The sequence below is a fragment of the Bubalus bubalis genome, chromosome 1, assembly GCF_019923935.1.
Source record: "Bubalus bubalis isolate 160015118507 breed Murrah chromosome 1, NDDB_SH_1, whole genome shotgun sequence".
Taxonomy (NCBI): Eukaryota; Metazoa; Chordata; class Mammalia; order Artiodactyla; family Bovidae; genus Bubalus; species Bubalus bubalis.
In genome coordinates, this window is record NC_059157.1 from 67469642 (window position 1) to 67483806 (window position 14165).

General features: G+C 41.3%; 1 protein-coding gene across 2 annotated transcripts in view; it reads left to right on the top strand.

Moving 5' to 3' along the window:
• LOC112577670 (RNA-binding protein cabeza) overlaps window positions 1-14165 on the top strand; it is a 199875-nt gene that overhangs the window by 169930 nt on the left and 15780 nt on the right. The gene's annotated exons all lie outside the window — the stretch shown is intronic.

A 14165-nucleotide genomic window follows, 5' to 3' on the forward strand; every position in this document is an offset into this window, starting at 1 on the left:
TCTTTACTCAGTCTGCGCCCTGAGTGTCTGCTTCCTGCTAACAGCTGCTCCCAGGCTGCTTTCCTGGCTGGCCTCTGTTTGGGTTCTACCACCTGCAGACTGACTCACTGGATAGATTAGGGAGCAAGAGGAGAGAGAGGGGTCAGGGCTTTCTTCCCTGCTCCCTTCATGAGGCATCCTTCCCAGATGCAGGGGGACAGGGAGGAGGCTCCACTCAAAGCTCTGGCTTTACTGACCTGTGACAGAGCTCCTTCCTCCCCTTGCCCCTTCAGCCCTGAGTGGGGAGGGAAGAAAGAGGGGTTACAGGTAACAGCTTCTGTCCGTCTCGAGTCTCTGGTGTGTAATCTTTTCTTTTTTGTTTTCTTTCCTCTGCTCATACTTCTATTCCAAGTTTCCTTCATTAAAGTCTATTCACCTGAACTACTGAGGGTAGCTTATTTTTGTGGCTGGAACCCCAACATTTACAAGTGAGGGAACTTAATATATGTATGTGTGTGGTGCTAAGTCGCTTTAGTCATATCTATTTGAGACCCCATGGACTATAGCCCACCAGGCTCCTCTGTCCATAGGATTCTCCAGGCAAGAATACTGGAGTGGGTTTCCATGCCCTCCTCTGAGAGATTTCCCAACCCAGGGATTGAACCAGTGTCTTTTATGTCTCCTGCATTGGGAGGTGGATTCTTTACCACTAGTACCACCTGGGAAATGCTTATATATGTATATATAGAAATATATATAATACATATGGGACTTCCTGGGTGGTCCAGTGGCTAAGACTCTGATCTCCCAATGCAGAGGGCCCAGGTTCAATCCCTAACCAGGGAACTAGATCACACATGCCTCAGTTAAAGATCCCATGGGCCACAACTAAGACTTAGTGCAGCCAAAATAAATAAATCGATATTTTAAAAAATAATAATAAAATAAAACCAAAGACTTTGTCTTAGAAACATATATAGAAAGATTTTGTATACATATATTGTTTTACTTCTAGAGAGATTTATTTCAGAAACTGGCTTTTGTGGTTTTGTTGTTGGTTAGTTGCTGGATTGTATCTGACACTTTGCAACCCCATGGACTGTAGCCCACCATCTTCCTCTATCCATGAGATTTCCAAGGCAAGAATACTGGAGTGGGTTGCTATTTCCTTCTCCATGGGATCTTCCCAACTCAGGAACTGAACCCAAGTCTCCTGCCCTGGTAGGTGGATTCGAGTTAGTGAGTGAGACACGAGTTAGTGACTAAGTGACATCAACAATAACGATATATAAGAGGCAAAAGGCAGAAAGATTCTTTCCCAAATCACTGTCCAAATACGATGTGAATTTGACAAAGCTTCATACTTGGCTCACTGTGGCTTTTTGGTACTCAAGGCTATTGTCAGTGCTTGACCACAGAGGAAGGTTAACATGTAAGTTCAATTCCTGCCAAGTTCCCTGATGACTGGAGTGACAGGAAAGGTGGGCACCCAGCACTTGACACTTCACCGTACCCTGCTCTCGAGAGGCTTATAATTTTGTGAAGGGGAGCGATCATAGTTCACAAAGGATCAGAGAGCAAGGATGTGGTGCCTGCACGGCTCTCTCTGTTTAGTGCGTTTTTCTCTCTCTGGAGTTTCTCATGGGCCCCGCCGTCATCTGGCGTGTGTCCAGGGTTGCTTTATTTTTTCACTCTTTCTTGCCATAGAGGTCATGTGTTGTAATTTGGACTTCGGTCTGCAGTTCATGTTACAGCACAGGCTGTAAATTCAGTCAACAAGCCTTTGTTGAACAGAGAGTACTTTAAGCATTGTGTGAAGAACCCTGAACTAAGTATTTTAATTGGGAAGGGTCACTGACTAATACCACATCTCTAATCTTTATGGGCTCCGGATTGTGCTGTCTGTCAGCGCTGGGTCGGGTGGAAGACGTTTGCGGGCCAAGGCCTGGGAAAGTTTCAGACTAGCCTGAGACAAGGCTCTTCGGCCCACGTGGGGCTGAAATCCCAGGTGGGCCACAGAGATGAAGGCCACAGGAAGCGACTGAGCCAGAGACTCAGGAAACAAACAGAGAGCAGTTATAATTAGCAAGGGACAGATGTTAGGTAAGGAAGTGGGTTTAAGGACCAGGAAATGCAAAAACAGTAAGGACTTTCCAGTCTTGGGGATGGTGATGCGGGTAGCTTCTGAAATCCATGTGAGCCTGACTAACTGGAGATTTAGAAGATAACTCCCCCTGGTCTGGGGATTGAGGGGCAGAGAACAGATTCTATCCTCGGCTTCCTTTATGACCCTCTCGGCATCACTCAATTCTAAATGGAGACTATGTTTTGTCCAGAACATTTTAGATAAATTTGTTTGCAACTTGTCTGAACTCTGACTGTGGCTTATACCCTGTCAGACCCCCTAAGACATTTTTCTTTCTGAAATAGCAGATGTTTCTGAAGTAGGTTATGCTGTCACTCACAGGCTAACTGAGATAATGAATCTCAAAACACCAAGCAGTGGGATTTCCTTGTAGTTAAGACTCCACACTCCCAGTGGAGGGGGCACAGGTTCCATCCTTGGTCTGGGAACCAAGATCCCACATGTCACTGGGTGTCGCCCCAAACAAAAACCAAATCAAAACAAAAACCCACCAAGCCACGTGCCTGCCATGGGGTGCTGGTGATGTTGTTCAGTCGCTAAGTCCAGTCCAGCTCTTTGCAACCGCATGGACATTAGCCTGTCAGGCTCCTTTGTCCATGGGATTTTGCAGGCAAAAATACTGGAGTGGGCTGCCATTTCCTTCTCCAGGGGATCTTCCTGGACCGGGGATCAAACCCATGTTTCCTGCACTGGTAGGCAGATTCTTCACCCTGAGACGCCAGGGAAGCCCTGCCAGGTAATGGGTACTCAGTAAATGGCAGCGATTTTGACCATTCAGTCATGTGATTGCCATGTCTTTTTGTACTGCTTGCCCGGCAGTGTCCATCACATGAGAGTCAAATGCTTGTGCCTCACACAAACCTCTTGATTATTTTGAAAAAAAAAAAAAAAAATGAACATGAAATTGTCATTTCATCCTAACATTGGATTCTAGACAAATTCATCTCTCTTTTTTTTTGACCTAAGCATACACCATAAATGATTCTAATTTCTTTACCTAATTTTAGATGTAAGCAAGCCTCTGTTTCTTCATTCTCAAACCTTTCAAAAGGCAAGTACATGATGTTGCTCTAACTAGTCATCATCAATTTAAAGGCTGGATCAGTGGAAATCCCCACTCTTTTAGAGCTGATGAGAGCTGGTCAGATTTGAGTGCCCAGAATTTGTTTGGTACTGCCCTCAGATTTTTTTTTTTTTTTTTTTTTTAACACAAGCAGTATCCTAACATGAAGACAAAGTTCACTTGACTGAATTCCTGGAATCTCTTTTGGTTCCTTTTTTAAAAAATATAGACACTGTGTTAGAAACTGGACCAACTTCAAGAACAGTTGCTATTTTTATAAACATAGTATGTGTCCTCATCCATCTCTGCTGTTTCACACCTTATTTCCTTCAGAACTCTCAGATAAATGCCATCTGGCCCGCGTGATTTGTTGCACTCTGCTTTCTTCGATTGCAGCATGCCTTCTTCATTGGAAACTCTAATCTCTGTCTCTCTTGTGAAAAAGCATTCTCAGAAATGTGAGTTTCCCCATCATTTCCTAGAGTTCCATGCTGCCAAGGAAGCAAACAAAAACCCTCTTTGCATTTGTGTTCCTCTAACATTATCATTCCTTCCTGACCAAACACAATATCACATCTAGTGGTTTATATGCCAGTGAGTCTGATATCTGGTCAAGCTGCATTTCTCATTCGTACATCTGCCTTTTATTCACCAAAGCCTTCACTTTCTTCTTGTGGAAGTAGTTCTGTTCAGTCATTTCTGGGGGCTGTATTCTTTGATATATTCAGGTCTTTTCTGCTGGTTGTCTGTTTTTAATGAACAGACAGTTAAATTCTTTGGATTCATGTTTTGGGCAAGAAGAACTAATGAATGATTGAGCTCCCTTTGGCCATCCGAGTCCATGATTCTGGAACTTTTTCACTCACATACTTAAAAAAAAAAATTAATTAATTAATTAAATTGGCTTCACAGGGTCTTAATTGCAGTACCAGGATCTCCACTGCATCAAGTGGGATCCTTCATGGCATAGCATGGACTCTCTAGTTGCAGTGGGCGGGCTCAGCCACTGCGCGGCATGTAGGATCCTGGAACCCCAGTTTGGGATTGAATTTTGGTCCCCTGCACTGCAAGGTCGATTCCTAACCCCTGGACACCAGGGAAGTCACCCACATACTTTTACTACTTCTTGATTAAATGCAAATAGCACCACTGGTAGTTTTTGCTTTGCAAGGCTAAATCATTTGGTTTTGGATTTTGGCCTTGCTTCTTCTCAGTGGCAAGTTGTTGGCTGCATTAACTTCAGTTTTCTTATTTGTAGAATGGAAATAGTAAAATTATCTAACCCTCAAAGTAGTTATGATAATTAATATTCTTTGGACATTATGAGTGAATAGACATAATATGCCTAGAAGGTGCCTGACACTTTATAAGTGTGTAACAACTCTTAGGACTGTTATTATCCTCGACTCAATGGATGTCAGATTAGTCACAATATCAAATACCACCTGTCACAGAACTGAAGTCTAGATAAAGGATAGTGTAGTGTCGTGATGAGAAAGAAAAAACACTTAATATAACTATGAATAGGAATCAGATATATCTCACAATATTATTGGGGAGAAACATTTAAACTTAAAAAAAATGTATGGAAAAGCCATTATTTATGGTACTGATTGGTAGTAAGTTTTTCTAATAACCTCGTCATTAATATCCTGAGTAAAACAATTATTTGGATGATGAGGACATTTCTCCTCCACTCCGTGGTGACCATATGTTCTCCTGAGCAAATCATTCTACTTAGTAGTTCTTTCTGATAAGATAAATAAATGCAACATTTTGGCCTCAGGTAAAGAATTTTGCCCCTTGGAGACCTGGAAGCTCACAAAAAGGAGTCATGCATCATTTTTTTTGTTGTTGCTGCTGCTGTTTAGTCACTAAGTCATAGTTACCCGAGTCTATTTTTAACCACTCTCTCCTGGCATGGGATCTCTGGTCACATGGAGCCTAGTATCTTCAGTATTTTATTTTAATTGAAGTATAATTAAGGTACAATATCATGTTAGTTTCAGGTGTATAGCATAGTGACCCAACGTTCAAATGCATTATAAAATGATCACCATGTCATGTCTAGTAACCGTCCAGTGACAGTAACCATCTGTCATTATACACAATTATGACAGTATTTCTGACTATGTTGCTTATACTGTATGTTACATCCTTTGTTGTTGTTTTTGTTTAGTAGCTAAGCCATATCCAACTCTTTACAACCCCATGGACTGTAGCCCTTCAGGCTTCTCTGTCCATGGGATTTCCCCAGTAAGAATACTGGAGTGGGTTGTCACGCCCTCCTCCAAGGGATCTTCCCAACCCAGGTATTGAACCCTCAAACCTGTGTCTCCTGCTTGGCAGGTGGATTCTTTACTGCTGAGCCATGAGGGAAGCCTCATGTTATAGCCTTGTGACTTATTTATTTTTAATTGAAAGCTTGTGTCTCTTAATTTCCTCCACCAGTTTCATCCAACCTCTCACCCTTCTTCCCTCTGGCAGTCACTGAATTTCTTTCTGTGCCTCTAAGTCTGTTTCTGTCTTATCTTGTTTATCTGGTTGTTTTGCTTTTTAGATTCCACATATAAGCATGACAGTTCACTATTTATCTTTCTATCTCTGACCTGTTTCATTTAGCACAATATCCCCCTGGATGTTGAAAATGGCACAATTTTGTTCTTTTTATTTCTAAGTAATATTCCAGCGTTCCTCTGTACATGGATTCTTCCAGGCAAGAATACTGCAGTGGGTTGCCATTTCCGTCTCCAATAATCAAGTATACCTAATACAAGAATATACAATAAAAAGGATATAAACCAAAGGTGTCAGTCTGGGTGCAGTCTAGGTTAATCCCACAATTGGTTTAGATGTCTGAGCTAAGCTGGGCTGCCCAGTCTTATTCCAAGGCTGAGCTAATGAAATCTTTTCCTTGTGATTGGGAATATGAGGCTAATAACTTTTGGGGAAATCTCTCCAATTATTTCAATATAAGTCTTCTTTGTTGGATCTAAAGGACCCCTAATTTGCTTGAAGTGTGAATTAGCCCATATCTATTTGCAATTAAAAGGTGACTTGAATGATTGCTTTTACAAGTTATTTATTATAAAGCACATAGTTTCTCTGCTTTAATTTGTGTCTCTTTCTTCTGTTAATGACGACTGGGTGACCATGAGAGTTTAATGCTTGGCTGAGTCAGAGATCTTGAAGTCTTTTGCAATGCCAGTTTTGAAAGCTTCTATATTAGGAATGGGAAGATGTTGCTTCCACAACCCCTTTATATATAACCAGTATTAATATTGTAATTAAACACTGTATTTTAGGTTTGCATTGGTGGCTAAACATCACGGGAGTAGATGTTCTTACAATGTTTAGAAACTACACTACTTGATGTGTCAGGCTCTAAGGAAAGCAGAGATGTCTAAATACCATGGCTCAAACAGTCCAGAAATATCAGAGTAACCTGGTGGATAAGCACAAAGTTACCAAGGGCCTCAGATCCTTCCCATTGTCTTGCTGTGCTCACTGCCAGGGCACATTTAATCCTTCCAACAATCTTATGAAGAAGGAATTTGCATTCCCACCATATTAAAGAAGGAAATGATAGAAACTTAGGTTCGGAAAGGTTTCATGTCTTGCTGAAGGTCAAAGAGATAGCAAGTGGCAGGGACAAGCTTGGAATCCAGATATGATTTTAGAGCCAAATTCTAGAATACCAGATTCTAGTGCTCTGGCCCACAGATAACACAGGCACCTCCAAAGCTGGGGGAGAGTTTTTTCTTGTTTTTCAACATTTTTTCTTTCCCTCATCCCCACCCTTCCTCTCACTCCTTCAAACCACCCCTCACTCTCCCCGCACACACGCTTCCCCACCAAGAATCCTATGTGGCAACCTGGGAGCATTTCTACAGAAGATGATAATACACAAGGAGGGCTATGCACAGAGAGACCCGAGACCCAGAGCAGGGACCTAGAGAGCAAGCAGCCTTAGGGAAGCAGCCAGGGAAAATGACTATCAACTGGCTTGTTTCTGAACATACATGGACTCTCCCTGGGGCTTTGTGGAAATAGTCACAGAAGATGTTAAGAGGGAACCCAAGTTCCTAAGTGATTTGAATGTTACAGGTGATGTGACCTTATTGGCCCTCGTATGGTGATGGAGTTCAGAACCACCCAGCTACACTACAAATTGTCACAGATGGTGCATTCCCTGAACCTCCCCCAAGCTTTCTAGGTCTCCAAAATGGAGGGGCTGCATGAGATAATCCTCTTATTTATTTATTTTTTTAAACTGCATATAAGGGCTTCCCTAGTAAAGATGGTAAAGAATCTGCCTGCAATGCAGGGGACCTGGGTTTGATTCTTGGGTCAGGAAGATTGCCCTGGAGAAGGGATATTTTTTAAAAAATCTTAAGTATATTTATTTGATTTTACTTTTTAATATTTATTTATTCAGCTGCACTGTGTCTTAGTTGCGGCACGCAAGATCTTCCATCTTCTTGCCATATGCGGGATCTTTAGTTGAGCTTTACAAACTCTTAGATACAAATGTGGGATCTAGTTCCCTAACCACAGATTGAACTTGGGCCTCCTGCATTGGGTACATGGAGTCTTAGCCACTAGACTGCCAGGGAAGTCTCCCTAAAATTTATTTTAGCTTTAAGAAGCTATGAACATATAATTTAGTTTCAACCCAACTTGGGAGGGGAGGAGCAAATGCATTTATACTGAACATGATTCTATGAAGAGGACCCCAAGGCCAACGTGAGGGCAGGAAAGAACAAACGGAAAGTGACGTGGCTCAGGACTAAGCAACCATCTAGAAAGGTCACAATTTTGAAACACTGTGAGTCAATGTTTGTTTCCATTTCTTTAACTAGAAAATCCTAACATAACCAAGGAAGTCGTGATTGTAATCCTTTTTCCTGGGGCCACTTGCTCTGGCCTGGTGTCTCTTACTTCTATAATTGGCTCCGGCTCCTGGGTCTCCAACCACTGGAAGATGAATATGATATAAACCTAACAGGAAGTTATTATTCTCTCTCCTCAGTGATGAATACCATGAGAGTCTTTCTAGATGTTAAATAAATAATGGAGTTATTTATATGATCATATTTTTATTGTCCATCTGTCTATCCTTTTATTCATTCACTCAACAAGCATTCCCATAGCATTTACTATGAATTAAACACTCTGCTGGATACTGGAGAAAGGGGACCCAGAAAAATGACACATTTTCTGCCCTTGGGAGTCTAAGAATCCAAAGTCAGTGGCAGGCAAAGCGCTGGTTTAAGCCAATGTGCTAACTGCTACAATTGAGCAGTGAATTAAGTTGTGTGCATCACAGAGCAGAAGCACTTTATAAAACCAAGGGGACTAGTAAAGGCATTCAGGAAAAGACTAGCCTGAGTTGGATCTTAAAGTACAAATATGAATTACCTGGAGGAATAAGAGCAGAGGTATTCCTAAAAACAGACCCATAGGAGGATATGGGAAGGGTTTGCATGGCACTCTCTGGGAATAGCAAGCAGTTTTGCATGAGTCGAGCACACACGTTATTAATAAGGAAGAAGAAAAAGATGGGACCATTTTGGGTTGAGGCTGATGTAATATGTTGACTGGCTAAGACTTTATCCTGAGGATAACAGAGAACTCTTAAATCAGTTCAGATGGGTAAATGACTTATTCTTCAAGAGAATTATGAAAATAAATTATCCTTAAATTAACAGTCCATTTGTGACTTCTGTATGTCAATGTCATTGACAATTCCTGGATGCATTTAACAGCATCTTCCTGTACAGTGGCCCATATTCTTCAGTTCTTATCATCACAGATTTCCCCAGGAGCATTTTAATACCCTAATGACCCTACCCTACCTCAGTTCAATTAATTCAAAATATCTAGGCCTGGGACCCAGACATCAAGAATATTTTAAAGTTCTCAAGTGATAGCAAAGCACAGCCAAAGTGGAAACTGTTATGCTAATGGTGTCCTGCAAGCCAGCAGGACTCTGTAAATCCAGTCTGTCACAGACCCTGTTGAGTCTCAGCTCATCTTTGCTATCCGTTAAGGTATACACTAAATCCTGTCAGGTTTCATTCTATGTTTTTAAAGAAGAATTTCCCAGGGAATTGCATGGGAATTCTCTCTCTCAGTTTGACTGTAATTTATTGTTGGAGGCAGCAAAATTAACTGCACATTACGGTATAGTGAGATAGTTACTCTGATGTCACTGCCTGCGTATATTGCTATGGAAGGGACACTTGCATTCAGAGAGGTCGAAGGAGGTGAGATGTGACGGAAGAGCAGTATTGAGGCAGAGCACAGAGTCCCAGGAATCAAGGACAAACGAGGTCTTCCAGGAGGACTGATCAGAAAGTGCAAGGCAATAAAGCATGAAAAAGTGTGGCAAAGACCCAGGGTTCTCATGGCACCTCGATCATACCACCTGTAGAATATGCCTCACAGTGCTGTGTAGGGTTGATTTCACATGGATCTAGTCCTTTTTCTCTCCTATGAGAACATTTAGGATAAGTATGTCCAGAACACAACATGGCCTTACCATATAATAGCCTCATAAAATGAAGTGGTTTGTAGGAAAAGAAAAAAAAATATATGGAATTCAGTCAGACAGAAGGTTGAAAACAACTAGTTCAAATAAAGAGTCATGACTTAAAGAAGAAGAAACATAAATATTCATGGAACTATATTCACAAGATAAATTGAAACCAGAAGTTATTCTCACGAGTGTAACACCTGCCTAAGTGAGCAATGTCCACATGCCCTTCAGCTTCTGATTTAATACCTGATTTTTCCCTGAACACTTCTAAATGCAGTGATTTCCTCCTGGTCAACATCCTAATCAATATGATCATGTCTCTCAAATTTCATCCTTTACTTTGAAGTCACCCTTTGACTCATAAGGAATTTCCACCCTTCCTTACAGCTGTTGAGAGGGGAGTCCTCACAAGAGGAAGTAGCCCCAAATGCTCTCCCCACTTCCTTCCTGGCATGTCACTCCTGGGTCTGGGTCATCCAGCTGCATCCAGGAGTCCCAGAGGATGTTGTGAAAATTACATACAGTGTAAATGGTCTAGGTCACAACTTCTTTGGAGCCGTATCTTCTAGTTTTCACATTAAAATTAATCAGAAAGTCCAAGAACTTAACAGACATTTGTTGAAACTGGCATCAGTGAAAAATATTTACCATGAATGTATGCATTGCATATCATTTCAAGGTTCTCACTGTTTTCTGTAGTTTTCTCATTAGACAGGTACAAAAATTATTAAGGTAGACAAGCAAGTGGTATTATCTTCATTTTGTTCAATTGTGACAAAGGTGCTTTCTTAAAAGATTTTGGAACAGATATTCATTCCCAGATTGGGCTTTTTTTTTTTTAAATCAAAGCATCCATAAAGGGTGTGCACTGAGAAAAAAAATGGACACATATATCATTTGCTTTATTAGAAAAGAACACTTAGGGGTTGCATGCAATAACAACCTAATACGATCGTGGTTCAGGAAGCTTTTCTAAGCTAGCTGATTGGATTGGGTTAATATTTAGCTGACTTTTCCATACTTTTTTTCCTCAAAATCTTTGGCATTTATAGTTGTCAAAATAATACTTGAAGCAATAAAAACAACCTTTAACAATCTATCTCAAATATGGTAGTGTTTACATGTCAGTCCCAAACTCCCTGTCTATCTCCCCACCCTGCTTCACCCCACCCCATAGCCATAAGTTCCTTCTTCAAGTCTGTAAGTCTGTTTCTGCTTTGTAAATAAGTTCATTCTTATTCACTTTTTTTTAGATTCTGCACATATGTTATATAATATGATATTTCTCTTTCTCTGTCTGACTTCTTAAATTTGCCACTATTACTTTAAGAAGGCTAGTCTTATACTTATTAAATAAATCTAGTCATGCCTTGACATGTGCAAGATTTTCTGGAGTTTTTTTTTCTTAATATTTTTGATCTGCGGTTGGTTGAATCTAAAGATGTGGAACCAGGGATATGAAGGGTTGGCTGTACATATTTAAGCCTGTACAGCTGTCCTTTTGGCTTCATGTTTGAGCTTTAATATTCTGAAAATTTAAAATATAGTCTACCCATGGTTCCCATGAGGTTCATTGTGTTGATTCAACCATTTCTTTATTTTTTCCACATCCCCCACCATTTTCAGCAAACATCTCTTAATTCCTCAGTCCTTTAAATCTTTCTGATTTAAACCACACTTGAACTCCTGTTTGAGCAAAACAAGCAAACAAATAAAAAATGGTGTAGAATTAGTTGTAGAAATTGCCTGAAGATAAGACTGTAAACAGAATTATTTTTAAATGTCTTAGGTTTATCTTTTCCAGATATGCCAATCTCAGGGCAGAGATAGGTTAGGAAAGAGCTTTTGTGACTGCTCTTTCTCTGAGATTCAAAAAATAAAATAAATTCTGATGCTCAATTCCAAGACAAGTGATAAAGATCAAAGACTCATTTTATTACAATATTTTTATTTTTATTGAACAGATTCACTTTGTATCTTGGCTTGCATTTGGAATGTTTACCTTTTAATAAGTGATCTGTTTAAATGTGGATCAGAGAACAAGGGTTTCTGTTTTACAGTTCAACTTTTGACCTTGGGGGATGAATGGGTGGAGGCTAAGAGGAAAAGTCCACTGTGTTTTTACTGAACTTTTTACCCTTAAAAAAAATGAGCAAGTTTAAAGTTCACACAGTGCACAAGAGGTCTCCACTGGGGATTTCTGGTATTATTAACTTCCTGACCTCAGATAATTAAAAAGAAAGAACAGAGCCACCTCAGACTATGACTCAACTTTGAACTTTTAACCTTCCAAGTAAAGGATTTAAATTGTAAATGGTAGACCCTGGAAGCTTTCTTATTGCTATTAACTTCTTTCATCCCTGGTCATGAAGTTATAATTTAGGCCAAAAGCAGAACCCAATCTTTCCTTTTTATTTACTTAACCTCCTTTAGCAGAAAAGACTGAGAACACCACTTACCTAGAAATGACAGGTATCCTGATGAAAGAAGTTAAACTCAAAGGGTCATTGAATTTTGGAATTGGAAGCCACCCTAGATGGTCTATCCGGGCTCCTCAGCTGTGAAGAGAATAGAGAACCAGGGAGGCCAGAGAATTCCTTACCCTCAGGCATGTCACAGGAGAACAAAAGAGCTTCCCTGATTCAGTAGCTGTGTTTGCTTCTGTTGTAGAGGGATTCAAGCATGATTGGGGGTAAGAAATATTTCCCTAGGTAGCATAGGGGTCTAGAGAATCTGTGGCTTTTATTTTTATGTTAAAATTCATAAAGTGATATGGTTGCCTGCTCAGGGAGAGGGAAGGATAGGGGAGAAAGGATAGTTAGGGAGTTTGGGATGGTCATGTACACACTGATACATTTAAAATGCATAACCAATAAGGACCTACTGGATGGCACAGGGAATTGTGCTCAATGTTATGTGGCAGCCTGGATGGGAGGGGGTTTGGGAGAATGGATGCATGCATATGTATGGCTGAGTCCCTTTGCTGTTCACCTGAAACTATCAAAATATAGCTAATTGGCTATACCCCAGTGAGAATCCCAGGGACAAGGGGGGCCTGGTGGGCTGCCGTCTATGGGGTCGCACAGAGTTGGACATGACTGAAGCGACTTAGCAGCAGCAGCAGCAGCAATAAAATTAAAAGTTAAAAAAGATAGATGAAAATCATAAAGTGGAAACACACACACACACACACACTAGTTAGAGAGTCCAGAGGCCGGGGTTCTTCAAAATTGTTTTGTGTAAGCTTGAAAACTTATTTAACTTTCCCAAGTCGTGATTTGCTTGGTTGTCAGATGGAATGTAGTTGGGAGGAGATAAGAAGTCCGTAAGACTCCTTTGTGTTATGACATTTTTTGGTTCAATGGCATCTTAGCCTTAAGAATTCCTGCTACGTTCATGTGTAAACACTGTATAGATACACAATTCTCAGCAACAGCTGGGTTTTCTTAACACAGAGGGCAGGGCCTACATGGTTGTGATTTTTGGGTGATTGGTTACATGATGCTGGGTTTGGCACTGAAGATGAGGCTCTCCTTGCTTTAAGAAAAGACAAAAATCTCAAAGGAAAAGTGGGAATACAGTTGGATGGGGGCTCAGCCAGTGCTTATGCTTCCGAGAAAGCCCACGAGGATGTTGCGAATCTGGGGGAGCCACATGCTCTTCACACCAAAGCTGAGACAGGCAGCTCTTGCTGGTGCCCTTACAACACACCGTGTGTAGCAGAGCCAGTCATCCCGGGGGCCGCTCTTCCATCCTGCTATTTGCTAACACCTTTATTGCCTCCAGTTAGTTACTCACACTGCTCTCATTCCCATCTGTCAAGGAGAGCTCCCTTCCAACATTCTGTCCTTCTTCGCTTCTACAGAAGAGATCCTCCCAGTGTGATTGCAAAGCTCAGAGCTGATACAGAGCTTTGAGATGAGGCAAGTTTGGAGTGGGGTGAGCAATGATTTTCTCATTTCCTGGTTCCAAGAAGCAAGGGGGATGTGACTGTAAGATCCTCCAGGAGGCCCTCCTGCTGAGATAGCTGTAGCGGGGAGAAGGGAATGAGAGCACCATGGCTGGCTGGCTAGAGACCTGTCTGTTCAGGCCCTCTATAACCAGGGCCTGGGGTCACTGCCTGGATAAAGTGTCAACAGCTGTAATTGACTCTGATCACGTCACAGACGTTTACCCACCCAGCTCTCCCGCTAGCACTAACCTACTTCTGCTTCACGACTTCCTCTGTTCTTCTCCCTCCTCCGAGGGCCGGACAAGGCAGGTGATTACTATTTGAGCAAGAGATGGCACTAATATGAATATCTCTGGTCAGGTGATTGACGTCACAGACCAGTGGGCTGCAAATTAACTCTGCTTCGGGGTTTTTGGTGGGCAAAATTACCCAGTTGTTTTCCCTGCTCGGTAAGGCCCATACATTCGCTTAATTCTTGCCACAT